At 44.4% G+C, this 11,337-nt stretch overlaps 1 pseudogene; it reads right to left on the bottom strand.

Annotated features, from left to right (window-relative positions):
- Positions 1–835: 835 nt before the first annotated feature.
- The window catches only part of LOC115388303 (inositol 1,4,5-trisphosphate receptor type 1-like), an 83,562-nt pseudogene continuing 73,060 nt past the window's right edge, over positions 836–11,337 (bottom strand).

The raw sequence follows: 11,337 nt of genomic DNA, 5'->3' as shown, positions 1-11,337 counted from the left end.
ATAGCAGCATTTCAGAAGAGCTGAAGAGATAAAATAAGGAGTTTTAGCCATCATGATTTCTTCTCAAAAAAGGTGGTGGGAAAAGGCTTCCCCCTGGCCCCCCTGGAGTTTATCGTAACCTCCTCCTGTACGCTCTGGCCGGACCGTATGGCCTTCATGTTGCTAATTAAATTCCACTGTACGACAGTCACACTGGTGTGAACTCATGTGAGGCGAGCTTCAGGAACGGTCGCTTTGCAGACTTTCAGGAAAGCCCCTGATTAAAGAGGATATGGACCATTTTAAATGCCCTCAATTACACACATTCCATGAGTACAGCAGCCATGTTCTGGTTTCACACAATAGGGTCTGGTTTCCAGCACGCAAAAATAGATTCTGGGCTAAAAGCCATGAAGATGAACAGATTTAGATGAACCCATGAAGAACATCTGGGCTATTTTTTAACGAGCTGCTGTCAAATTGTGCACTGTGTAACCTTTATTTCTTTAGATGAAATATAACATGTATTATCATTCTATTCATTGATTTACACACATCTGTGTTTCCTCCCATTTAAATATGCTATAATGTACAATTGGGATGAGATGTATTATTAGATTATAATTATTGCAATGTCACACACACAACGATCTCACAATATACTCTCTCACACACCTAATAAACATTTTCTTTCCCCCCCCCCCATTTGTAATTGCTTTCAAATATATTTTTAAATGAACTAAATAATTTGCTACTTTTAGTGACATCTCTACATCAGTTGGATGTGTGATAGTGGACCAACATGTATAAATACATTTCTAGTCATGTGTAACAAAGAAGACAGAGTGCACAGCAGAAAGGATAATCCCATAAATTTTAATAAATAACTGTATTTAATATACAAATTGACAGTTCTTAAGATTATGTAATCTTAACATTCATCCTTCTATACAAAAGCAAAGGAAAGCAACAAACTTTATGTACAAAAAAAAAAACCAAATGATTCATTTACGGTTTGTAGTAAGCATAAAAGTAAAAGAAACTCTGCACAAGCAGCAAACAGGAATAAGTTAAGGACAAAAAAACAAAAACAAAAAACAAACCATAACAGGCACAAGAGGAATCCGTTTTTGAAAAAAACAAAGACTTCTAGAGGTGTCTATTACAATAAAAGTAACAACTCCTGAGCAAATTGTAATGCATGACCGGCACTGTGACGGACGGCAGGAAATCTAAACTAAAAGCAAATTTATCAGTAAAATCAGTTAGCGCTGAGATATTACATCTCTTTATATTGCTCTCACACATATACTATCTCTACTGAGTGCTGAGGGCACTCAAGAAATATACAGGTTCGTTGAGAAATTCAAGAAGAAAAGTAAAATGTAGAAGGCCAGCTTATTAAATTACTCCTATTCTTGTTTTACGGACAGACGGCCACTCCCTACTTGACCCAGTGAGGAGGAGATGGAAACGCTCCAAAATAAGACAACTGATGAACTTAAATCCACGCACCGGTGAGGTTGCATATTCAAGTTAATATATTGCACGACATTCAGAAGAGAAGACTTGTAATACTGCTCGTTATGCCAGAAGTATAGAAAACATAAAAAAACAACAACAACAACAACAATAACAACAAAAGGGGCTGATTCCTGCTGTCCAGTCAGCTTCATTGTGTTTCAAGTTCCACCAGTCAAAAGGCCGGGAGTCCAAAGGAGTCCAGTTCATTTGGCACCATTTCCAGCTGGACTGAAGCGAGGAGGGAGGAGGGGAGCTACACGTGGCCTTACCTCTGACTACATATGTTACAGAGTGTTTTCCCTACCGTTCTAACTTACGCTCACACTCGGCGTGGTCCTAGTTACAGAGTGCGACCTGGGCGGGCGGGCGGGCGGGCGGGGGCGCGGCGTCGGCTGACCTTTCTAGGCGGGCTGCTGCGGGTTGACGTTCATGTGCTGAGGGTGTCCCAGCAGGCCGATCCGCTGCTTCTGCTTCCTCTGCTCCGTCATCTGAAGAGGACGGGGCGGGGGGGGGGAGAGACAAAAGTTACTCCGACTCGTTCCTCGCCCGGTTTCTAAACCAGCGGCGACTCGGCCGCGCTCCTTCTGCCGGAGCGCCGTCGGCGGCGCTCCGTCTTTTGACGCACAAAACAAACAACTGATACTGAAACCCGGCCGCGAGAAATTACAGAGATCAAGCAGAGCACATGAGTCATAACACGGGCGGCAACCTTTGTGTGAGGAGAGGTTCGACTGCTCAGAAGTCACTTTAATGAGCGCTGAAGTCGAGATTTTCAGGCCGAAATACAGCAGCGCTCAAAGCGAGAGGACGAGGTGGTCTCAAAATGACTGTTCCAGGAGAAATAACTGCGTAGAGATAAACGTGTGGGATGAGAATATCAGCCAGACAAATCAGGTGGACTGGTGAGAACCTCCGTCACCAGCAGATCGCCGTCACTTTTCTTTTTTTGTTTTTCCTTTAAGCCATGTGATTCGGCCAATTTTCACTGATCCAAACGACTGGAGGCATCTAGTTTGTGATCCATGATCAATCTTCTCTGAATGATTGGGGATTAAAGGAAGTTCAGCTAAAGGATCTTTTCATGCTCTTTGATGTCCAAATGAGGCTTAAAAAAGATCAAACTTCTAAAACTGTTAAATGACTGAAGGACCTAAACAGTAAAAAAAAAAGGTTAAAGGGCTAAACACGTTAAAATGGTTTTGAAAAAAAGCCAATATGTTAAAGCTGAAAATCTAATAATAACAAAAAGAACTGAAATGTCTGAAATGTTAAGAAAGCTAATGAAGCTGAAGTGTCTCCAAGAATCTAATGTTTAAAATAGAGCTGAATGGCTCAAACATCTACAAAACACCTAAATGACATGTTCTATAGCTAATATAGAACTGAAACAACTAAAAAGTAATTTTCAAAAATTGCTAAAAAAAAAAGTTCAAGGAGATAAAATCTCAGGCCCCTTTCAGATGAAGTGCCAGAGAAATCACATGGTCTTTGAGTTTCTCTGCTCCAAAACATTTTGCTTTTATGCAGCGACGTTTTGAAAATGATGTCTGTTTACATGGAAATGGCAGAAATGCTAAAAACGGCAATTTTTATTATTTTCTCAATGAAGCAGAGAACAATATGCTATAAACATTAACAATGGCGAGTATTTCCATTTTAATTTAAAAAGGTTCTATATCTACCTATACTGGCTAAAGCAGCTGAAATAACTAAAGGCGCTCAAACCTGAAAAAAAAACAAAACAAATTAAAGCTCAAATGGCTGAACTAGTGTTTACTGTGCCCTTCAACACTTTTAGCAACACAATAATCATTTCCCCCTGTCTGGGTCAAAATGTCTCGGAAAACATTCACTTCCTCACAGATAGTTCTCATTTCAAGGATAGACACATTTTTACAATTGTGTTTACTAGCAACAGTAGATTGCATCTGGTTGTGCAACAGGAGCTTTATTTATCTTCATATGCAGCATCAGCGGAATCAATTCTTGCACAAGATGCCTATCTTCTCTCCATCGACCGTCTGGCTCCCCAGACTCACTAGGACCTGTTTATTCGAGGGAAGCCATGTTTAATCACAGCCTGAAACACTAAACTCTGAGCTGTGGCACTGAGAACTCCACTGTGACTTTTTCACTGCTACCCTTAGAAAAAAAAAAAAAAAAAAAAAAAGAAACGGGAGGGAATCCTATAGGAGCGTCGTCTGTGCCAAGGTTTGGTGGTGACCAGTTCAGAACGGACAGGAAGAGACGCAGCGGTGGCCAAATAAGGTCAGCAGTGCAGTGATGAGGATAAAATCACAGTTTGTTATGATCTATGACTCGTTCAGAAACTTCTGCATTTGAAGGGCAGCAGTGGGGGGGGGGGTTAACCATGGTTTAATTCCCCTCCCTGAGGTGTGGTGCCCTCCCCGCTCGGCCCCGCCCCTCCGGGGCCTCACCTGCTCCTTCAGCTCGGTCAGCTGGCCCGACAGGTTGGACACCAGCTTCATGGTGGACTCCAGCTTCTCCTGCAGGCTCCTGATCTCGTTCTGCTCGCCGTCGGCGTCGCTGCTCACCAGCGACATGGCCCGCATGCGTGGGAACCAGTCCAGGTTGTGGTCCTGGTGGGCAGAGGGCGAGCGGCACGGTTAGGGCCGGTGCATTCCATCGGGACGGATTCCGTTAGTCACCTCGCGAGTGGGCGGTGGGGATATTTTTTTTAAAAGCAGAGCGTTCTCATTGTGAAAGTCAATCGTCGAATCGGTTGCTTTAGATGTAAGAACATGGAACCCAGTCGGTGTTTTAATGCGTGTCTGTCACCTCCGCTCTGCCTCTCTGCTGATTCGAAGTTCGCTCTCACTGTGCAATCAAGCGAATCACGATGGGACTTTCCACATCACAATCACATGGCAGCCATGACGGGCCGCTTACTTATCAGCGATGTGTTTTAGTCACGCCTCGCCTGAGTGCGCACGCACACACACACATACAGTCACACACACACACACACACACACACAAACCGGACCGCTGGAGAAAACATCTGCAAACCAAGAGGGGTGCTGTGATTGGATGATCTGAGACAAAGCCTCTGCTTTCGAACGCTGCCACAGAGACCTGAGACACCATGCGGCGCCGATGCTGAGCTCACGATTCCCCGCAGCCAGCAGATCTTTCACATTCAGTCTACTGATTCAATGTTTCTCTGAAGAGAAGGCCGTTGGGGTTATGGAAGGAAGTTGTTTTAACTTTCTTTACCCTAATATCGACCGGAGCCGCGACGGTTTCTGAAAAGCAGAGAGTGTGGAGTATCATGAATGAGAGCTTTGACACGACAGCTGGCTCACGAGTCTGTTGACGCGTCCGTCCCGTCACTTCTTTCATATCTGGGGAGTGAATTCTGCAGCTTTTCAACCGCTAAAAACCGACAGATATGCAAACGTAATGGCTGTTTATGGTTTAACTGTTCAGCCACCGGAACCTATTAGTCATCACTGGATTGGATTTATTGGAGTTTATGAAGAAAAATAAATCTTGACTAAACGCCTCAGACTCCTGTTGGCACATACATTTTTTCAGGTTACAATGAATTGACAATGATCTAAACTTTAAGTGTTTTTTTAAAGTTTCTGATCATTGATTCGGTCATGAATAAAAATAATTAAATAAAAATTCAAAACTGAAATCAGTATGAATTAAACTTTATTTGCTTTTTAGTTATAATACGAAGATGTCAATTACTCGTGGGCAATTTTAAAATGCTTCAAAATGAAGCGGTTCGATAATATTTCACTTAATTTTCATTTATCAAAACCTGATATTGAGAGTTTCTATAAGAAATGATCACTATTAGAAAAACTTGTCATTCTTTTTTTGCATTTTGGTAACTTCATTAATCACAGGCATCAAAAAAAAAAAAAAATCAGCTGTGAAATGTTAAAAAGCAAAGCAAAAAATAGAAAGTATTTGAGAATAACGTGAGGAGGAAGCAGGAGCAGGGAGACGTGAGTGGCCTCGGCGGCGGCTGAGCTCCACACGTCTGAGGGTCACCCGGTCACATTCCTTCATGCCTCTGTCTCCTTTGGCACTCGACGACCACATGCCTCCGTTATTGTTCGCCCTCCGAAAAGGAGCCGGAGTCATGTGAACGAGTTTAAAGCTTCATTAACACACATTCGTGTCACTGTCATGTGGCCTCAGTCAGCAGGACTGACCGCCCCGGCGCTGCATGAATGAAAAAAGAAAAGAAAAAAAAAAAGGAAAAAGAAGTGCTGTATTTGCAGGCTGGAGACGGCTCTGTGCCAAAGAAATGGGTCGAGAAAAGTCCCGAGGTTTCAGTGGTCTATTTGGAGATTGTGTGTGTGTGTGTGTGTGTGTGTGTGTGTGTGTGTGTGTGTGTGTGGTGTGTGGGGGGGGGGGTGAAGTGGCCATATGTACCACAAACCAGCCCCGGGTTGGACAGGCAGCCCGAGGGGGAATCACACAACACTAAGAAAACGAGCGGCACACACTCATTCTGAGAGGAAGGAGACGACTTCCTGAACGCAAAGGCTGTGTTTACTTTGTTCACCCCCATAAAACAAAACCACAGCGAGTATTAGTGTCCCTGAACACAGCTCCACCTCCTCCTCCTCCTCCTGTGCTCCATCTACTGAATTCCTCTTTAAATTTCGGTTTTCAATATTCAAAAAGTGTGAGATGTGTGCAAACATTCATCACTGAAGAGCTGATTCACTTATTTACTTTGCACTTTAAACAGAAAAAAATTAAAACGTGAGACTTTGAAGAAAATGATTAGTGTGTTTTTCCACCTGCACCATTTAAAGAACAACAAAACGAGGCATAACAGTGGTCTGCTCGCTCACACACACACACTTGACAGCTCTTTTTCCACCCCCAAGTGTTTACAAGTGAAAGCACTTCCAGTAAACTGAGAAACGCACGGACGGCCTCAAAGCGACACGCCGCTTCAGTGGAAATGACGGAAGTACATTTTTCATTATTAAAACCGCACGGGTCGCGAGTGAGAAACAGGAAGCCGTGTGGTTAAAACAGCAACAGAAAACGTCTCCGTCATGCCACAAAGCCACCTGACGAGCCGGCGGCCCACCCTCTCTACACACATGCTAATAAACGGATAAAAACAGCCCGGGCTGAGGAAATCGGGCCCGGGGCGGGTGCGAGTCTGGCGCTGTGAGCGCCGAGCGACTGCGGACGCCTCGAACCCGCCGGAGGAGCAGAGGCGGCCATCGCCGTCAGAATTAGGGCAAAGAGTGTGAACCGAGCGCCGTCGTCTCCTGTACCCGAGATGTGACATTTCACCCAGAGCCCTCCACCATTGACGTCAGTCCCAGTCATTGTCGGAGTTGCTCTGACATGTACACCCCCTTCTGTCCTGCTGCTTCCCCCACGTGTTCCAAGCATCAAGCAGATCCAGCACACAGCCCAACAATCAGCTTCACATCATTTATAGTAAGAGGAGAGTTTCGAGATAAAGCTAAAGATGAAACAAAACCAAAAATAAAAAAGGCTTAGCGAATTACTTGTGCGTCAACTGTGTGTGATCTAGAAAACTGCCATCATCATTTAGCATTTTTCCTCAACAAAGACACTCATTAAAAGTGTGTATTGTTACCGGAAGCGCTTGCAGGATGCTTCCTTTATAACCTGCCCCTGCCGTCAAATTGCACATAAATGCAGTTTACAAATCCAAAAGTAAACTGCTTAAGATTTTTGAAATCTTCAACCTGAACCTCCTTTCAACAAGAAATAATCTGAAACTGATTCTATCTGCAAGCAGTTTTGTGTTTTTCCCACAAATATCTGAGCCAAATAGAGGAAGCCATCTATATTTACACCGACGTACAGATATACACGAACATTCAAAAAGAAAGGATTCAGCATGTGCTTTTCTCGACATGACAGTCATAATTAGAGTTGTGTGTCTATGAGGAAGCTAAATATCTAACAGATCGTGTTTCCTTAATATTGAAAAGTGCGGTGTCAGAATGAGTGGAAGATACTAATACCAGACCTCGATGGATACAAGAAGCTTGCTCTGGAGCCCGGTAAGACTTTCAGACTAATAAATTAATGGTACTGAATCACGGCGGTAAAGATCATGAAATAAACTGAAGTATTAAAATAGACAAAAATTTAAATCACATCTGTTCAAAGATTATCACGGGCTGCAGAGCGCTTTCTGAACTGTGTCTCGGAAACTGGAGTAATATTATCATATGAGAACAATAACATTATGAAACGACAGAAGTGTGATCTTCTTCATGATTTAAAGGAGTCATATCAGCAAAGTGGTTTAGTTGTCGCCGATTTCACCAAATCGTCACATTGAATTTTGCCTGCTATAAAAAGCGTGACGTCCAGACTGCTCTCGTCTGGCTCTGGGTCAGCTGCTGGGTCATGGGGTCTTTAAGAAAAAAAAAAAAAAAAAAACTTAAACCTGCTGGTCAGAAAGCACATTTGACAAATTCAGTTAGGCTCAGTGGGGTGCAAGGTTAATTGGAGAGGGGGGGGGAGGGGCTAATCCCACATCAGGTGGTTCCTCACAAGACTGAAAGAGGAGCAGATCAAGGAGGAACAGGCAGCGAGGCTGACGTCTCCGAAGAGAAACTGTGTCAGAAATTGAAAGCAGCACAAGTGCGTCAGTGAAGCGGCCACTTCAGAAGAAGGGGCTTTCCTTTGACAGTTGAAACGCTCCTGTGACGGCGCTCAGGCACTCAATATGATGCAACCATCAAAACAATCCTTCTCCTTTCAGTTCTCGGGGCCATGTATCTGCAGAGACGGCACCCCGTTGAATCATCATGTGACATGAAAAGCCAGGATGTGTTGCGGCATCGACCAGCAGCACGACCCTGCTGAAGCGCCGCTGCCGCTTTGCAGCGTCTAACACAAACATCTCACCTGGGAAAATAAAAGGATAATTTAGATTTTAGCTCAGGGGCCACATACCGCTCAGTTTCACCCTGAGTGGGCCGGACTGGTAAAAAAGCACCAGATCAGCCTCTAAATTTAAACTTTAAGCTCTCAAAAATTTCAGTTTTATTGCAATTAGTGCAGAAAACAACTAAAATCTCTTAACAGCAAGATATTTTGTGGTGGAAACTTTTTTGCGCGCATGTTTTTACAGAATCGCCCTGACAAACCGTTAAAAAGCCGAGGGTTTCTTTGTAATTCTTTTCGTCTGGTCTTCCTGTGGTTCACGTTCCGACAGCCCTGCAGTAACACACACGAATCCTCACCCTCGTTTTCACGGCATGCGTCAGTCAACATGAGAAATCACAACCCTGCTTTTCTCCCCTCTTTACAGGCATCTGCTGAGTGATTTAAACGCCGCGTGCTGCATCGCAGGATTAACGCATTTCATCGTCGCGGCGCGCCGTCTGAACGCCGATTCTCCCGTCACAGAGCCGACTGACGTGGCAACGCTTTGGACAGATTCAAGGTCACGGAGGCAGGGATTGCATAACACAGACTCTGGGGGGTAAATGGTGTAGAAAACAAAGCGCGTGTCGCTCGTGCAGGACACACACACACACTCAAAAAAAAAAAAAAAAAAAAAAGGTTACAATAATCGGTTGTGTTCAGCCGTCCGTGCATGTAACACTAAAGAGTGAAGGCACGCTTTCTACGGCGCTCGGAGTGAAGGTTAACCTCAGTGAAGACCACAGCGGCAGCCGACAGGCTGCTGCACGCTGCTTCTGCATGCGTCTACGTGATATTCGCTCGTACCGCTGCTCAATTACAAGGCTGTGTTCAAAAAGGAAGTGGACACAAAAAAAAAAGTGAACTTGAAAGTTTCTTAGTACTTACAGGCGATTTAACTTTAATTAACCAATTAAAACGAGTGATTTACTGAAATGTTTTGGTAAAATGACTCAAATTTGATTAAACAAAGATGACATCGACTGTTGCTACATTTATGTATTGATGAAAACTTTTTAAATGTCTTTTCCCCATTTGTAACACTTTAAATTGACCTCCAAGCCCCCTGGGAGGAGAGACGTCTGATCGTGTGTGGGATGTCTGAGCGGTTTCCGTGCAGAAGCGCACGCGGCTCGTCCTTACCCGGATCATTTCAGCCACGTAGCTCTCGGGGCCGGTGTACTCGGTGGAGTCTTTGACCTTCACCAGGACAATAAAGAACAAGTAGTGCCACATGTTGTGCTCCACTTTGATGTGTTCTTCAAAGGTCACGGTCTTATTGTCAAACTTGTCTCTTTCCAAGCCTAGAAAACAATTAAAACAACACACACACACACACACACACACACTTGATGTTAGTCAGATTTCTTAGGAAGAGTTAAGAAACAGACTTGGCACGGTGACGTAACCGTTCTTGTGACCTAGAGGAGGGTGACGGACTGGAAAAAAACAAACAACAAAAAAACCCCAAGAGGAAATGGGGTCATGTGGGAATCTGCAGACGAGCGCGTCCGAAGTGGCTCGTGCTAAAAATGTTCACGTATGGCTTGTTGTTGCAAGTCTCAGTCATGCACCGCGCATCGCTCCGGCTAAAAACAGGAATCACTCTCAGTTTAGCGAGAACAGCTCCAACTGACGGCCGATTAAAAAAAAAAAAATGATGTGATGTGACGCTGCGTGGCAGCAGTCGCACGCTCACGAGCGGACCGCTCACTCCACTTCTCTCGAATTCGTCGTCATCTGAAAGACGGCGCCCGCTGATGGGTGCAGCCGATTAGATATCGACAGCTTCTCAGTCGCTCTCAGTTCTATGAAAGGGGGATGATTGATGTAAAAAAAAAAAATAATGAAGCATGAAAATATGTGTGAAAGGTCGTGACTCAAAGCTGTACGGGTCTGATGAGTAAGCAGAACGGGAAGAGCGTTAGGTGTAAACAGTCCTGGAGAACGGTGAAAATTCAGCGTATTCTATCGCGTTTCCTCACCGCAAATAAAACACGTCGTCTTCAGGATTTCCTCTTTCTTCTGCTTCTCGCTTCTCAGGTCGGCGAAGGTGTCGATGATGACACCGAAGATGAGGTTGAGGACGATGATGATGACCATGAAGAAGAAGAGCAGGTCGTAGATGACTCGGGCTGCGAACAGGGGCTCCTGCCGAGGGAACGGGGGCAAACGAGGATGGTTCAGCTGAAGGCTCGCACAACTTCCAGGCCAAACTTTAATCATTTTGTTATCATAATCTCATCTTTCATGGTGTTGGAAGAGCCTCAGTAATCCCACCGGTCAGACGGTGCTAGTAGATATTGAACACTGCTCCACCTCAAGTCACATAATCCTGCTTGTTTGTTCATGTTTCAAACTGAAATTGAAGAGACGACTCACCAACTTTTAACAAAATCCCAATGACATGCATATTATTCTGCATTTTGAAGCTGAGGACAGCAACAGAAACATTTAGAAACATGTTAGATAACCCTGCGTGGCATCTCTGTTTCCTGGGTCTGTTTTTGCGACTGGAAAACTTTTAACAGGAATGAAGGGATAAATGAATAATCATGAATTCATTTTTATATCCGCTTCCCTAAGAGGACGCATTAGAGGTGACACATCCACTTGTCAAACGTGTTTCGCTGAAAAGAGGGCAGCAAATTCACGTCAGTGTTGCGCCGAGTGAAGTTTATATAAGCGGTCATGACTCACGGCCTCATTGTGAGGGTCAGGCCGCAGATCTAAAGCATGTTGCACTACTGTACGAGCTTGTCTTCATCCTGGATAAGCACCATTAATGCTTTTTCTGGCATGCTTCGAGTTATGAAAGTCCTCCACGTAACCTCCGTGACCTCTGCAGCGCACACATTTCAGTCACACTCGGCTTCTCCGTGCACGCTGCGGCGCTCTGCTTCTGCTTTTT

Source organism: Salarias fasciatus, chromosome 5 (assembly GCF_902148845.1).
Source record: "Salarias fasciatus chromosome 5, fSalaFa1.1, whole genome shotgun sequence".
NCBI classification, from domain to species: Eukaryota; Metazoa; Chordata; class Actinopteri; order Blenniiformes; family Blenniidae; genus Salarias; species Salarias fasciatus.
The sequence above is the reverse complement of the archived record's forward strand: the minus strand, read 5'-3'. Positions and strand labels throughout refer to the sequence as shown.